We start from the raw sequence: 15,660 nt of genomic DNA on the forward strand, positions 1-15,660 counted from the left end.
CGGTACTGAGTGCTTCCTCCTCTTTGGTGGTCCCATACCGGTGCAGAGTGCTTCTTGCTCCTCTTTGGTGGTCCCATAACGGTACTGAGTGCTTCTTCCTCCTATTTGGTGGTCCCATATCGGTGCGAGGTGCTTCTCCCTCCTCTTTGGTGGTCCCATACCAGTGAGGAATGCTTCTCCCTCCTATTTGGTGGTCCCATACCGGTACTGAGTGCTTCCTCCTCTTTGGTGGTCCCATACCGATGCAAAGTGCTTCTCCTTCCTCTTCGGTGGTCCCATACTGGTGCGGAGTGCTTCTCCTTCCTCTTTGGTGGTCCCATACCGGTACTGAGTGCTTCTCCCTCCTCTTTGGTGGTCCCATACCGGTACTGAGTGCTTCTCCCTCCTCTTTGGTGGTCTATTACCGGTGCGGAGTGCTTCCCCCTCCTCTTTGGCGGTCCCGTACCAGCGAAGAGTGCTTCTCCCTCTTCTTTGGTGGTCCCATACCGGTGCAGAGTGCTTCTCCCTCCTCTTTGGTGGTCCCATAGCGGTACTGAGTGCTTCTTCCTCCTCTTTGGTGGTCCCATATTGGTACTGAGTGCTTCTCCCTCCTCTTTGGTGGTCCCATACCGGTACTGAGTGTTTCTCCCTCTTCTTTGGTGGTCCCATACTGGTACTGAGTACTTCTCTCTCCTCTTTGGTGGTCCTATACCAGTGCGGAGTACTTCTCCCTCCTTTTTGGTGGTCTCATACCAGTGTGGAGGGCTTCTCCCTCCTCTTTGGTGGTCCCATATCTGTGCGAAGTGCTTCTCCCTCCTCTTTGGTGGTTCCATATTGGTGGGGAGTGCTTCTTCTTCCTTTTTGGTGGTCTCATACCGGTACTGAGTGCTTCTCCCTCCTATTTGGTGGTCCCATATCATTGCAAAGTGCTTTTCCCTCCTCTTTGGTGATCCCATACCGGTATTGAGTGCTTCTCCCTCCTCTTTGGTGATCCCATATCTGTGCGGAGTGCTTCTCCTTCCTCTTTGGTGGTCCCTTACCAGTACTGAGTGCTTCTCCCTCCTCTTTGGTGGTCCCATACCGGTACTGAGTGCTTCTCCCTCCTCTTTGGTGGTCCCATACCGGTGCGGAGTGCTTCCCCCTCCTCTTTGGCGGTCCCGTACCAGCGAAGAGTGCTTCTCCCTCCTCTTTGGTGGTCCCATACCGGTGCAGAGTGCTTCTCCCTCCTCTTTGGTGGTCCCATAGCGGTACTGAGTGATTCTTCCTCCTCTTTGGTGGTCCCATATTGGTACTGAGTGCTTCTCCCTCCTCTTTGGTGGTCCCATACCGGTACTGAGTGTTTCTCCCTCTTCTTTGGTGGTCCCATACTGGTACTGAGTACTTCTCTCTCCTCTTTGGTGGTCCTATACCAGTGCGGAGTACTTCTCCCTCCTTTTTGGTGGTCTCATACCAGTGTGGAGGGCTTCTCCCTCCTCTTTGGTGGTCCCATATCTGTGTGAAGTGCTTCTCCCTCCTCTTTGGTGGTTCCATATTGGTGGGGAGTGCTTCTTCTTCCTTTTTGGTGGTCTCATACCGGTACTGAGTGCTTCTCCCTCCTATTTGGTGGTCCCATATCATTGCAAAGTGCTTCTCCCTCCTCTTTGATGATCCCATACCGGTATTGAGTGCTTCTCCCTCCTCTTTGGTGATCCCATATCTGTGCGGAGTGCTTCTCCCTCCACTTTGGTGGTCCCATACCAGTACTGAGTGCTTCTCCCTCCTCTTTGGTGGTCCCATACCGGTGCAGAGTGCTTCTCCCTCCTCTTTGGTGGTCCCATACCAGCAAGGGGTGCTTCTCCCTCCTCTTTGTTGGTCCCATACCGGTACTGAGTGCTTCCTCCTCTTTGGTGGTCCCATACCGATGCAAAGTGCTTCTCCTTCCTCTTCGGTGGTCCCATACTGGTGCGGAGTGCTTCTCCTTCCTCTTTGGTGGTCCCTTACCAGTACTGAGTGCTTCTCCCTCCTCTTTGGTGGTCCGATATCCGGTACTGAGTGCTTCTCCCTCCTCTTTGGTGGTCCCATACCGGTGCGGAGTGCTTCCCTCTCCTCTTTGGTGGTCCCATATTGGTACTGAGTGCTTCTCCCTCCTCTTTGGTGGTCCCATACCGGTACTGAGTGTTTCTCCCTCTTCTTTGGTGGTCCCATACTGGTACTGAGTGCTTCTTTCTCCTCTTTAGTGGTCCTATACCAGTGCGGAGTACTTCTCCCTCCTTTTTGGTGGTCTCATACCAGTGTGGAGGGCTTCTCCCTCCTCTTTGGTGGTCCCATATCTGTGCGAAGTGCTTCTCCCTCCTCTTTGGTGGTTCCATGTTGGTGGGGAGTGCTTCTTCTTCCTCTTTGGTGGTCTCATACCGGTACTGAGGACTTCTCCCTCCTATTTGGTGGTCCCATATCATTGCAAAGTGCTTCTCCCTCCTCTTTGGTGATCCCATACCGGTATTGAGTGCTTCTCCCTCCTCTTTGGTGGTCCCATATCTGTGCAGAGTGCTTCTCCCTCCACTTTGGTGGTCCCATACCAGTACTGAGTGCTTCTCCCTCCTCTTTGGTGGTCCCATACCGGTGCAGAGTGCTTCTCCCTCCTCTTTGGTGGTCCTATACCAGCAAGGGGTGCTTCTCCCTCCTCTTTGGTGGTCCCATACCGGTACTGAGTGCTTCCTCCTCTTTGGTGGTCCCATACCGATGCAAAGTGCTTCTCCTTCCTTTTCGGTGGTCCCATACTGGTGCGGAGTGCTTCTCCTTCCTCTTTGGTGGTCCCTTACCAGTACTGAGTGCTTCTCCCTCCTCTTTGGTGGTCCCATACCAGTACTGAGTGCTTCTCCCTCCTCTTTGGTGGTCCCATACCGGTGCGGAGTGCTTCCCCCTCCTCTTTGGTGGTCCCATACTGGTACTGAGTGCTTCTCTCTCCTCTTTGGTGGTCCTATACCAGTGCGGAGTACTTCTCCCTCCTTTTTGGTGGTCTCATACCAGTGTGGAGGGCTTCTCCCTCCTCTTTGGTGGTCCCATATCTGTGCGAAGTGCTTCTCCCTCCTCTTTGGGGGTTCCATATTGGTGGGGAGTGCTTCTTCTTCCTCTTTGGTGGTCTCATACCAGTACTGAGTGCTTCTCCCTCCTGTTTGGTGGTCCCATATCATTGCAAAGTGCTTCTCCCTCCTCTTTGGTGATCCCATACCGGTACTGAGTGCTTCTCCCTCCTCTTTGGTGGTCCCATATCTGTGCAGAGTGCTTCTCCCTCCACTTTGGTGGTCCCATACCAGCAAGGGGTGCTTCTCCCTCCTCTTTGGTGGTCCCATACCGGTACTGAGTGCTTCCTCCTCTTTGCTGGTCCCATACCGATGCAAAGTGCGTCTCCTTCCTCTTCGGTGGTCCCATACTGGTGCAGAGTGCTTCTCCTTCCTCTTCGGTGGTCCCTTACCAGTACTGAGTGCTTCTCCCTCCTCTTTGGTGGTCCCATACCGGTACTGAGCGCTTCTCCCTCCTCTTTGGTGGTCCCATACCGGTGCGGAGTGCTTCCTCCTCCTCTTTGGCGGTCCCGTACCAGCGAAGAGTGCTTCTCCCTCCTCTTTGGTGGTCCCATACCGGTGCAGAGTGCTTCTCCCTCCTCTATGGTGGTCCTATAGCGGTACTGAGTGCTTCTTCCTCCTCTTTGGTGGTCCCACACTGGTGTGGAGTGCTTTTCCCTCCTTTTTGGTGGTCGCATACCAGTGAGGAGTGGTTCTCCCTCCTCTTTGGTTGTCACATACCGGTACAGAGTGTTTCCTCCTCTTTGGTGGTCCCATACCGGTGCAGAGTGCTTCTTCCTCCTCTTTGGTGGTCCCATACCGGTACTGAGTTCTTCTCCCTCCTCTTTGGTGGTCCCATAGCGGTACTGAGTGCTTCTTCCTCCTCTTTGGTGGCCCCACACCGGTGTGGAGTGCTTCTCCCTCCTTTTTGGTGGTCGCATACCAGTGAGGAGTGGTTCTCCCTCCTCTTTGGTGGTCCCAAACCGGTACTGAGTTCTTCTACCTCCTCTTTGGTGGTCCCATACCGGTACTGAGTGCTTCTCTCTCCTCTTTGGTGGTCCCATACCGGTGCGGAGTGCTTCCACCTCTTCTTTGGCGGTCCCATACCAGTAAAGAGTGCTTCTCCCTCCTCTTTGGTGGTCCCATACCGGTGCAGAGTGCTTCTCCCTCCACTTTGGTGGTCCCATATCGGTACCAAGTGCTTCTCCCTCATCTTTGGTGGTCCCATACCGGTACTGAGTGCTTCTCCCTCCTCTTTGGTGGTCCCATACCGGTGCAAAGTGCTTCTCCCTCCTCTTTGGTGGTCCCATACCGGTACTGAGTTTTTCTCCTTCCAATGGGGTGGGGCTGTGCATCTATAGATACACACAGAGCCAGTAAGCCATGCTGCCGATCCCTCCTCAGAGGAGTTTGACTCACAGCTTCCAGCTCCCGCTCCCTCAGTGCCCTCTGTAAGACCAGGAAGTTTAGGGGGAGTGCTGCATCTGGGTCAGTGCTGGTCGGTGGGGGGAGGGGGGATGGACAGGTTCTGGAGGGGGGATGGACAGATGCTGGAGTGTTTCTTACCTTAATGTAAGGAATGCACTAAAGTGGTTGTAAAGACTTTTTTTTTATTTTACCTATAAAATAATAGTATTGCATAGAGCCATCTCTTACCGCCTCTTCTGGAGTCCCCCACCAGCCATGTCCACTTCTCTCCGGTGTCCTCCCTCAGTAAGCTGTGTGGGCGCAGTGCCCGGGGTGAACATGCCAAAATGTGCCCCCACTCAAAATGTATGAGCATTATGTGTCTGTGAAAATCCCCTCCCCAAAAAATCAAGCACTAATACTCGCCCCATAGCAAAAATTCCCTCTCCCCCAATACAATTCCACCCCCCCCACTAAAATCACCTCTCTCAGCACAAATCCCCCCCCCTATTTCCCCCAGCTCAAATCCTCTCTCCCCATATGTCCCTAGCACAAATCCCTCCCCCCTCAAAAAAAATCTCCCCTAGCACAAATCCTCTCCCCACCATCAGATTCCCCCCCCCCCTTTCCAGTACAAATTAACCTCCCCCAATCTCCTAACCTAGCAATAACCCCCCCACCAACAAAGTTCCTCTCCTAGCACAAATACCCCCCCTCCCAGTCATCCCTACTAGCACAAATCCCGCCCCCCCCCAAAAAAAATTTCCTCTCTACCTTTTTACTTTTATAGCACAAATCCCCCCTCCTAGCACAAATCCTTTTTCCCCCATCCAAACACAAATCCCCCCCCAAAATCACCACTCCCAGCACACCTACCCAAATTTTCCCTCCTAGAACAATTCTTACCCCCTGCTGCCCCCCAAATTCCCCTTCTCAACACAAATCCCCTCCCCCCAATCTCAGTGTGGTACCCCCCACCTAACACAATACCTCAGTGCCCAGGGCAGCTGCCCCTCCTGCCCACCCCTGGTCCTGGCCCTGTGTGGGCGCACTTCCAAGGCTGGCTGTGTGCATCCATAGACACACACAGCACAGCTTGACTACTCCCTCCTCACAGGATTTGTCTGATAGCAGCAAAAGCCAATGGCTGCTACTGCTTCCTGTGAGTCTGAGTTCTGTGAAAAAAGGAAGTGAGGGCAGAGATGCAGACGGGACAGCACTTTATCAAAAGAGGGCTCAGGTAAGTGTTTTGGTTGGGCTTTAAAACCACCTTAAGGTTGCCATTCATCAACCATTTTCTGGAGACAGTCCACGCAGGAGTCTCTCTGGGTTAGTATGTAGTGGAAGTAGAGTCTCCTTAGGGCAGTGACTGGAAACAATCACTGTGGAGGTATATACAGTTATATAAGACTTTATTACTAGTACAGCAAACTCCATTCTCCAAGGACTTGAGTTGTTGGAGCACATGAAGGAATTTTTTGGGCACAGGAATTAAAGTGGAATTCCAGTCTAATTTTAACTATGGCTGGGAACGCTAGGGGCTATGATGTCACAGCGCAGCCGATGTCAGCACTCCCTCCCCATCCCTGCAGCAGGCGCACACTAACACAGGGGAGCCAGAGCTGTAGGATCATGTAACTGAACCAGAGCAAACTAAAATTAGCAGGAGGGGGCATTTTTAGGCTTGAATTCTACTTTTTTTCTACTCTACTAAATTTTTCTATTCTACTAATTTTTGGGACACAGAGATGAATTGTCAGGGCACAGGAGTTAATTTTTGAAACACCTGAATTATTGGGGCACAGGAATTAAATTTTGGGGCATAGGAATGAATTGTTGGAGTACATTAATTCATTTTTGAGGCACAGGAATTAAAGTGGAATTCCACCCTAATTTTTGCTATGGCTGAGAAATCCGGAGGCTGTTGTGTCACCCATAGGTTCCCATAGTCCAACTGCTGTCAGCATTTCCTCTTCTCATCGGTTGTTACCACTTACTGACACAGGGGAGCTGGAGCTGCAGGATCACATGACCTGAACAGAGCGGACTAAAAGTAGGTAAGTATACATATGTTTTTCACACAACATAGGTAGCAGGAGGGTGGGAGGGATTTTGTAGGCATAGTTAGTGTTAGGCTGAAATTCCACTTTCATTTTTGGGGCACATAAATTTATTTTTGGAGAACATGAAATGATTTTTGGGGCACATGGATAAATTGTTGGAGCACTTAAAAAGTTGTTGGGGCACATGAATTGTTTTTTGGGGCCCAGGAATGAATTGTTGGGGCACAGTAATTCTTTTTTGGAGTACATGAATTATTGTTCGGTCACATGTATGAATTTTTTAAGCACTTGGATTGTTGGGGCACATGAATTACATTTCTGGGCACATGGATGAAATGTTGGAGCACATGAATATTTGGAGCACTTGATAAATTGTTGGGGCACATGAGTTGTTTTTTGGGGCACAGAAATGAATTGTTGGGGCACAGTAATTCATTTTAGGAGTACATGAATTTTTGTTTGGTCACATGTATGAATTTTTGAAGCACTTGAATATTTGGGGCACAGGAATTACGTTTTGGGGCATGGTCATGAATCATTATGGCAGAGGAATTTCTTTTTGGAGCAGATGAATTAATTGTTGGGGTACTGGAATTGTTGGGACACAGGAATTAATTGTTTGAGCACATTAATTAATTTTTAGGCCACAGGAATTAATGTGGAATTCTAGCCTAATTCTAATGCCGCATACAGACGATCAGAATTTCCAACAACAAATGTTCGATGTGAGCTTGTTGTCGGAAGTTCTGACCGTGTGTAGGCTCCATCAAACATTTCATGTTGGAATTTCTGACAACAGATGTTTGAGAGCTGGATCTCAAATTTTCCGACAATAAAATCTGTTGTCCTAACTTCCGAGCGTGTGTAGACAATTCCGACGCACAAAATTCCACGCATGCTCTGAATCAAGTACAAGATGGAAGCACTCGTTCGTAATGGAGATATAGCACATTTGTCATGCTGCAAATGTTTTAATCTTTTAATGTAGCGCATTCCCTTCTTCTTTATAATGCTAGAATAATGAAGTTGTTTTGCTGCTGATATTCACACAGAGTTCTCACAAACTGATTTCTTTATTATTTCTCGTGCTCTGAATAATCTTTATTTTTTTTTTCGCCAGATCTCCAGAATAATGTTTCGATTTTTTTTTTATAGCGATCTCCTTTTTTTATCAAGATCCCCCTTTTTTTTTTTTTTTTTTTTAATGTTTTTTTTCTAGTGATCTCCATAATATTTTTTATCGTTTTGTGTGTCCAGTTACCACAACACCATTATTATCTTATATTTTTTAACCTCAAGGAGATTGGTTGGTGTTGGTGTCCCTTGTTAATTTGACATTGTATTTTTGAAATGTACCTGCCTACTCACAAACTGTCCTTTTTGAAGTAAAACACATAGCCAAGTATTTGTGAAAATAAAATAGACATTTATTAGGGGTCATAACAAAATAAAGGGGAAGGCAACGCTGGATAAACTGTTGAAATTGGCAAAGCCTTTGTACCCCAGGTCAGACATCAATTATTTGACAGGCAAAATTGGTAGCCTGAGGAGTCCATTTAATAATCCGGTCCAGGACTCCGAGAGAACGGGGGCAGCAGCAGATGACATATATGTCCTGAGGCTGTGGTCTTACAACAGCCTGCATCTTTTGCCAGACCAGACCGAACCCAGGCCATCACTCTCAAGATTTCTTTGCACGCTTCCTTCCAGACTGTGGCTGTGGTGTTAGAGTTGTGGCAGGAGGTGGAGGAGGAGTATGGTCCAACTCACATACGTGACTTTTTTTTGTGAGTTTGCCCATCACCCCTTATTTAGGGCCTGATAGATGACTTCCTCACAAATGAGGTGTTGGCCCACCTCCATTTCCTGTATTTTGCTGGCTGCCATGCAGGCATAGGCCTCTTGGAGATTGGGGGTGGTTCTGAGGGCTGCAGTAGCCTGCCAAATCAAATAAAGCGCTGACTCCGCCATGTTACTCCCCTTCCTGGGCCTTTTTGTTGGAAGGCAGAGGGGAGGAACCTGCAATTCGGTCAGGCTACTGGGCACGGCCACGTTCTAGCTGCCACTTTCCACAGCCACTTCCTGGCTGCCACTTACCCCCGCCTCCTCCTGGCTGAGACTTTCCATGGCCTCCTCCTGGCTGAGACTTTCCTGTGTATGAAAATGGGACATAGTTTTAGTTTTTTGGTCAATCACACACAATTTTGAGCTCATGACTGTTGCAAATTGAATGTTAACAAATAGAAAAGACTATCATTCTGGCCCCAGCATTTTTTATTCTGGTCCCAATCATTTTTGGCTACTACTGTCGATTGATATGTAAACCACTTTGTTAAATCAGAAATTAGTGATCAATAATAACATCTAGTTAACATTAGGGGTGCAACGGATCAAAAAACTCACGGTTCGGATCGTTCCTCGGATCTGGAGTCACGGTTCGGATCATTTTCGGATCAACAAAAAAAAAATCTCCCCCACTATAATATCCACAATCTCCCTATTGGCAGGGTGTGGCAGAGTATTGCAGGGTATTGGCGGGTATATTGGCAGAGTATTGGCAGGGTATTGTCAGAGTACTGTCAGGGCATTGCAGAGTATTGTCAGGGCATTGCAGAGTATTGGCACTGCTGCCATCCGATCTCTCCCCTCCACTGTACAAATCAGTACACAGAGGGGAGAGAGGAATGTCATGACGCCGGTTTGTTACAAGTGAACGCTCCATCATTTGACGGAGCGATCACGTGCTAAACGGACGCTGGGTGTACCAAGATGACCGCCGCTCCGGAGCTAGGCCGAATCCACGGCCTTTCCTATGGCCGAGGCCACAGAGCGCTCCGCGGATCGCGGGTGTCCCGTACGGATCAACCTCCACGGATCGGATCACGGATCGATGACAATCCGTTGCACCCCTAGTTAACATCATTAAATTTGTGACAAGAATATGTTTAACAATGCTATACCTGACTCAAGCTGGGCTCCTCCACATCTTCCTGGATGGAAGACCCAGGTTGGACTTCTGAAGCCTCATCTGAGGTGGAAGGAAGAGTGGAAGGAAGGGTTTAAAGTGATGGCCTGATTTCAGTCTGGTCTGACAAAAACTGCAGTCTGTCGTAGTACCACAGCCTGGGGACATAAATGTCATCTGCTGCTGCTCCTGATCTCATGGAATCCTGGACCTTTTTGCGCTCCCTATTATATGTGCTCTTCAGGCCACCAATTTTGCACTTCAAATAGGGGATGGTTGCTGTGGGAATCACCGGCTTCACCAATTCCAACAGTTGATTGGCATGGTTATGCAATAGAGTTTGTCTGCCAGCTTACCTGTCTCCATGTGTTCATCTCTAGAGACCAGGTGACCCTCACCTAACTGCTTTTATAAACTCTCCTCTAGCATGGCTCCACCCCAGTTCTTATCAGGGAACTCTATATTAACCTGTGCACTGCAAGCCAGCAGGGCTGATCAACCATTGTGTGTTAGCTTTCGTGTGTACTTGCTGTGTTTCCTATGTCTGATGCCAGTTACCGACTTTGGCCTGTTCTCAACCATTCTTGTCTGCTTGTGACCCTGACCTTTGGCGTGTCCCCGACCATCCCTGTTTGCCTGTGACCCTGAACCTTAGCGTGAACTCTGTTGTCCTTGTCTGCTCGTGGCCCCGACCTTGGCTTATCCCTTCTTCTCCTGTAGTCTACCATGAGCGTGAACTGTGAGACCCTGGGGGCCGCGACCTGGAGCCAGACTGCAGCGCAGTCCTTCCTCACCACTAGAGGCTCTGGTGAACACCTGCTGGCTCTTAGACTCTGCGTCCTGGGGAAACTATGCTCTAGCTCCCAGTGGGATCTGTGTTAGTGATCCAGTAGACCTGCTTCCTGAACCTCCCAGGGTTCAATCCGCAGCAGTCAGTCCAAGGGTCCACTACCTTAGCGGTGTACTTCCAACTCCTACAGAGTGCATTTGTCACCTGGTCTCAGGTGACCTGACAGTATGATCAGCCATGGACCCGGCTGATGTGCCTCTACTCGCGGATTATCCGTTGCAGGGCTTAGTTCGCAGACTTGAGACCCAGGAATCGCATCAGACCCAGGTGATGAGATTCCTTCAGGATTTGGCATCCTGTTTTGAACAGGTTCAGGCCTCATTAGGACCCCCGGTTCAACAACCCCAACCGCTATCTGCTGCTGCACCTATCACACCAGTCGCAGCCACACATTCTTTGCAACTGCCCAGCTCCGGCCCGTTTCTCTGGGGACTCCAAGGCTTGCAGGGGGTTCCTTAGCCAGTGCACAATTCATTTTGAACTTCAGCCCCAAAACTTCCTGTCCGATCGGGCAAAATTAGCCTATATTATATCCCTCCTGTCCGGCGAGGCGCTAGCTTGGGCTGCCCCACTGTGGGAACTGAATGATCCAGTGGTTTCTAGCCTGTCTGATTTTTGAAACTTTTTCAGAATATCTTCGAGGAACCAGGTCATGTCTCCTCAGCGGCTAGCGCTCTTTTACGTCTCCGTCAAGAGTCCGCTTCTGTGGGACAGTATGCTCTTCAGTTACGTATCCTCACAGCTGAATTAAGCTGGAATAATGAGGCCCTAATTGCAACCTTTTTACATGGCCTCTCTGATAGAGTGAAGGATGAATTAGCAGGAAGATCCCTTCCTGCTGATCTGGATGGTGTCATCACCTTGTGTAACAAGATCGATATTCACTTTCAGGAGAGGGCCCTGGAAAAAAGACACCAACACTCCCCGTTCCTTAGGCAACCTGAGCCCCCAGTCCCTTCTCTTCGATCCGAGGGGCACCCCCTGCCCGCTGAGGAACCTATGCAGCTGGGCTGGACCAAGTTGTCTTCTGAAGGTGCTAGGCGCAGAACTCTGGGTCTGTGCCTCTATTGTGGGGCCAAAGGTCATTTTCGTGACACTTGTTCTCTTTGTCCGGAAAAACGCTTGGGGCTAATACATCTGGAAGGTGGAGTATTAGACCCTGAAATATCACCTTCACCTTCTCGTCTTCTTCTGTGTTCCTTCATGTCGGCGCTTCCTCTCGTTCGGTCTCGGCACATCTGGATTCCGGAGCTACTGGCCATTTCATGGATTGGGAAACTGCATCTTATATGAGACTTACCCTTTTGCCCCTTTCAACGCCATTAGTAGTCTTGGCGATTGATGGCACTGTTCTCCTAGGGGGTCCTATCCGCTTCCAGACCCTCCCTGTTAAGATGTCAGTAGGGACACTTCACCAGGAGTGGATATCCTTCCTTGTCTTACCGAAGGCTTCATCTCCTATCATATTAGGTCTTCCTTGGTTACGGTTCCATTCTCCACACGTTGACTGGACTGCTGGACGGATCCTGGCTTGGGGTTCCTCCTGTTCCTCTTCCTGCCTACTCAAGGTTACCCCAAAAGAGAAACTTCCTGTTGCCACCATCCCAGTATCTCCTGCTCTTCCCGCTGCATATAGCGATTCCTGGAATGTCTCCTGCAATAGTCGGGCTGAGGCACTCTCTGGGTCATGTGGCACTCTGGATGAGGAGCCCACTTGTGAACTTGAGCCGATCATTCACTCCAGTTTGCATGGTCGTTTACCTTTGCCTGTTCCTGGACCCCCTTGTACGCACACACAGGCTTACCCGTCCACCAGTTCCACAGTCGCTACGCCCTGTGATGCGATTCTGGTGGTCGCTGCACCTGGCAATGCTATTCAATCGGCCTCTGCACCAGTTCAACCTATGCCCAGTGAAGCTATCCAGCTTGACTTCTGTGACACATCACTTTCTAACCAACCTCGTCTCAAGGATCCACTGACTTCTGCCCAGTCTGATGATCCTGTGCTGGATGTCCAGCTCATCTTTAAGGGTCTGGGGAACCCTGGTCTTCTTATGCCTTTACCCATTCCTAAGAAGCCTTTAGCCCTCAATAAGTCCTCCCGTCCTCTCCCTACCTCAGTTTCGGTCTCTGAGGATAATCTTAAGTACGAGGTTAGTCAAGTTCTGGATTCCCGGTGCCTTAGAGGCATTTTTCAGTACCTCATACATTGGGAAGGGTTTGGTCCTGAGGAGAGGTCTTGGATCACTGCATCTGAGATCTTTGCGCCTCGTCTGTTGAGGAGGTTTCATCTGGAGTTTCCCTTTAAGCCAGGGCCCAGGCGGGGGAGGGGGAGGCCTCATAAGAGGGGGTACTGTCATGGTTATGCAATAGAGTTTGTCTGCCAGCTTACCTGTCTCCATGTGTTCATCTCTAGAGACCAGCTGACCCTCACCTGACTGCTTTTATAAACTCTCCTCTAGCATGGCTCCACCCCAGCTCCTATCAGGGAACCCTATAACCTGTGCACTGCAAGCCAGCAGGGCTGATCAACCATTGTGTGTTAGCTTTCGTGTGTACTTGCTGTGTTTCCTACATCTGATGCCAGTTACCGACTTTGGCCTGTTCTCAACCATTCCTGTCTGCTTGTGACCCTGACCTTTGGCGTGTCCCCGACCATCCCTGTTTGCCTGTGACCCTGACCCTTGGCGTGAACTCGGTTGTCCTTGTTTGCTCGTGGCCCCAACCTTGGCTTATCCCTTCTTCTCCTGTAGTCTACCACGAGCGTGAGCTGTGAGACCTTGGGGGCCACGACCTGGAGCCAGACTGCAGCGCAGTCCATCCTCACCACTAGAGGCTCTGGTGAACACCTGTTGGCTGTTAGACTCTGCGCCCTGGGGAACCTATGCTCTAGCTCCCAGTGGGATCTGTGTTAGTGATCCAGTAGACCTGCTTCCTGAACCTCCCAGGGTTCAATCCGCAGCAGTCAGTCCTAGGGTCCACTACCTTAGCGGTGCACTTCCGACTCCTGCAGAGTGCATCTGTCACCTGGTCTCAGGTGACCTGACATTGATCCAGCGCTGACTTCCTCTTTATTTTATTATTATAAAAAGGGTGTTTCACCTGCTACAGACAGGGCAGCTCTTTGTATTTATCAATGAAGTAGGGGAGGAAGTCATGATCATTGAATCTATCCATTTTATCTGCAAGACACAACACAAGACATACCCTAACGTTAGGCTAAACTCTCCTAATCTTGTCCCAATATAGGCCTCAATCTATAAGCAGTATAGGCCACTGATGCCCCAAGTTAAAATTCTATCTTCGTTAGCATGATCGGCGCTTACGCTACTCCGTCTTCCGCTCACAGATCGTAGTACGACGCACGCACGTTAAGCTTTATATACACTGCGCATGCGTGAAACTCCGCCCACCCCGACCTTCTTTCTAGTATATACCCCGCCCCTTCTCTTTCGGCGCAGTGGAAGAGCACATGGCGGAGACAGAGAAGGTGCATGCAGAGGAGAGCAGCAACGACGAGGAAAGCCCGGAGCTTCAAACATCCCGATCCAGGAGATTTAAGGCCTCAAATATGTCCTTTGTTGAGATGGTGGACATCTTGAAGAGGGCCAACTATGATGGGAAATATGGACCGTACAGAAACCCAAATGTGAGAAAGGCCAAAATTATGAGTAAAGTTGTGAAAAGTCTGCAGAAGAATTTTGGGGTACGGTGATCCAAGGATCAACTGAGGAAATGATGGTCAGACCTCAAATTGAGGGAGCACGATCAGTACAGAAGAATCAATAGAGTGCTGAACTAGTAAGTATTTTGTGGTGTGGATCCAGTGGATACTAGGGGTGTTACCACGTGTGATACTTTACCAAAAAAGGTAAGTATTCCAGCTTTAAGAAAGGTAAAAAAGCATGTCTTCAGCTTGGAACTCTGCCAAAACAGACAATTGTACGACACTTCTAAGCAATGTTTCATATTCATATTTCTTGCCTCAAATATCTGTGTGCTAAGAATACCTTTTTTGTATTCACATAGGGGAGGAAAGACTCAGGACATCTGAGGACACCAGGGACCCCCAACCTCCTAAAAAAGGGGAAGTCACTACACCACAACCTGAGGATGTGGAGGGAGGAGAAGTTCATGACGTGGTTGAAATAGTGACCACAACGGGTGAGTGTCTGAGACCACAGATTCAGTTAATAGATGTATGCCTGCATATTTATAATACATGGTGTGTTCTTTTTCTTTTTAGGTGATGTGGATGTTGTGGAAGAAGAAACTCATTTCACCAGTGCAAGTGCACACGTCCTCATCGGGGAGATCATGGTGTGCAATCGTGATTTAGAAAAGATAAAGGAAAACATCAATGATGTTCAACAAAATATGAAGATCATTGATGTTTTAGGGAGAATCTAAAACACACAAAAATTGTACCGTTTTTACCGTTTTGTCGAGGAATTTTTTATTTTAAATCAAGTTTTAAAGTATTTTAAAAGCCAAATTTTGAAGATGCACAAAGTGTGTCAACATGTGCTATCTGCCAACACGGGATATCAATGTACGTGTTTTGGGGGTGCAACCCCTTCCTCCCAACTCAAGTAGGTGAGAGGAAGGGGTTGGACCCACCGAAACATGTCCATTGATCCCCCATGATGGGAGCTAGCACGTTGACATTAGGCATGGGATCAGGAGTGAAATCCACATTTTGAGTCCCAATTTGTGTGCATCTGCAAAATTTTGCTTTTACAGGGGTGAGATCACCTCATCTGATGAAGGCAAGATCAACACAGTTTGGACATACTAATGTCTGATATTGCATTCACTTTTTCAAAGTTGAACTTTGTAAGTTCCTGTTTAACCAAAAAAAGGATATTTATAATGTCAAACATAAAAATGTTATATACCAAAGATGTTGGTTTGTTCAAAAACCCTTTTCTAACGCCCATGTGAATGTGCACAGTGTAAAATGTTTTTATACTCAACAATGTGTGGCTTCTTCTTTCAATGTTCAATACTAGTTTTTGGAGTAAGCTGGTGTTTAGTTTACAGTGACAATGGGGATTATTTACTAAAGGCAAATCCACTTTGCACTACAAGTGCACTTTCAGTGCACTTTCAAGTGCACTTTTAGTTCAAATTGGATTTTCCTTTAGTAACTAACCCCCACAGTGCTCTAAAATTGTCCCCAATCAGGCCATTTTAGGGACTCTAAACAATTAATTCATGGTGCTGAAAAAGATGATTATTTTTATCATTAATGCATTACATATATGAACAACAAAAACAATGTGTGTGTGTAGCAGACCCACAACATAATAGTTAGCTGAAGAAGAGATTGTCACCTCATGTATCAAATAAATTATG

Source organism: Aquarana catesbeiana, linkage group LG04, assembly GCF_042186555.1.
Source record: "Aquarana catesbeiana isolate 2022-GZ linkage group LG04, ASM4218655v1, whole genome shotgun sequence".
NCBI classification, from domain to species: domain Eukaryota; kingdom Metazoa; phylum Chordata; class Amphibia; order Anura; family Ranidae; genus Aquarana; species Aquarana catesbeiana.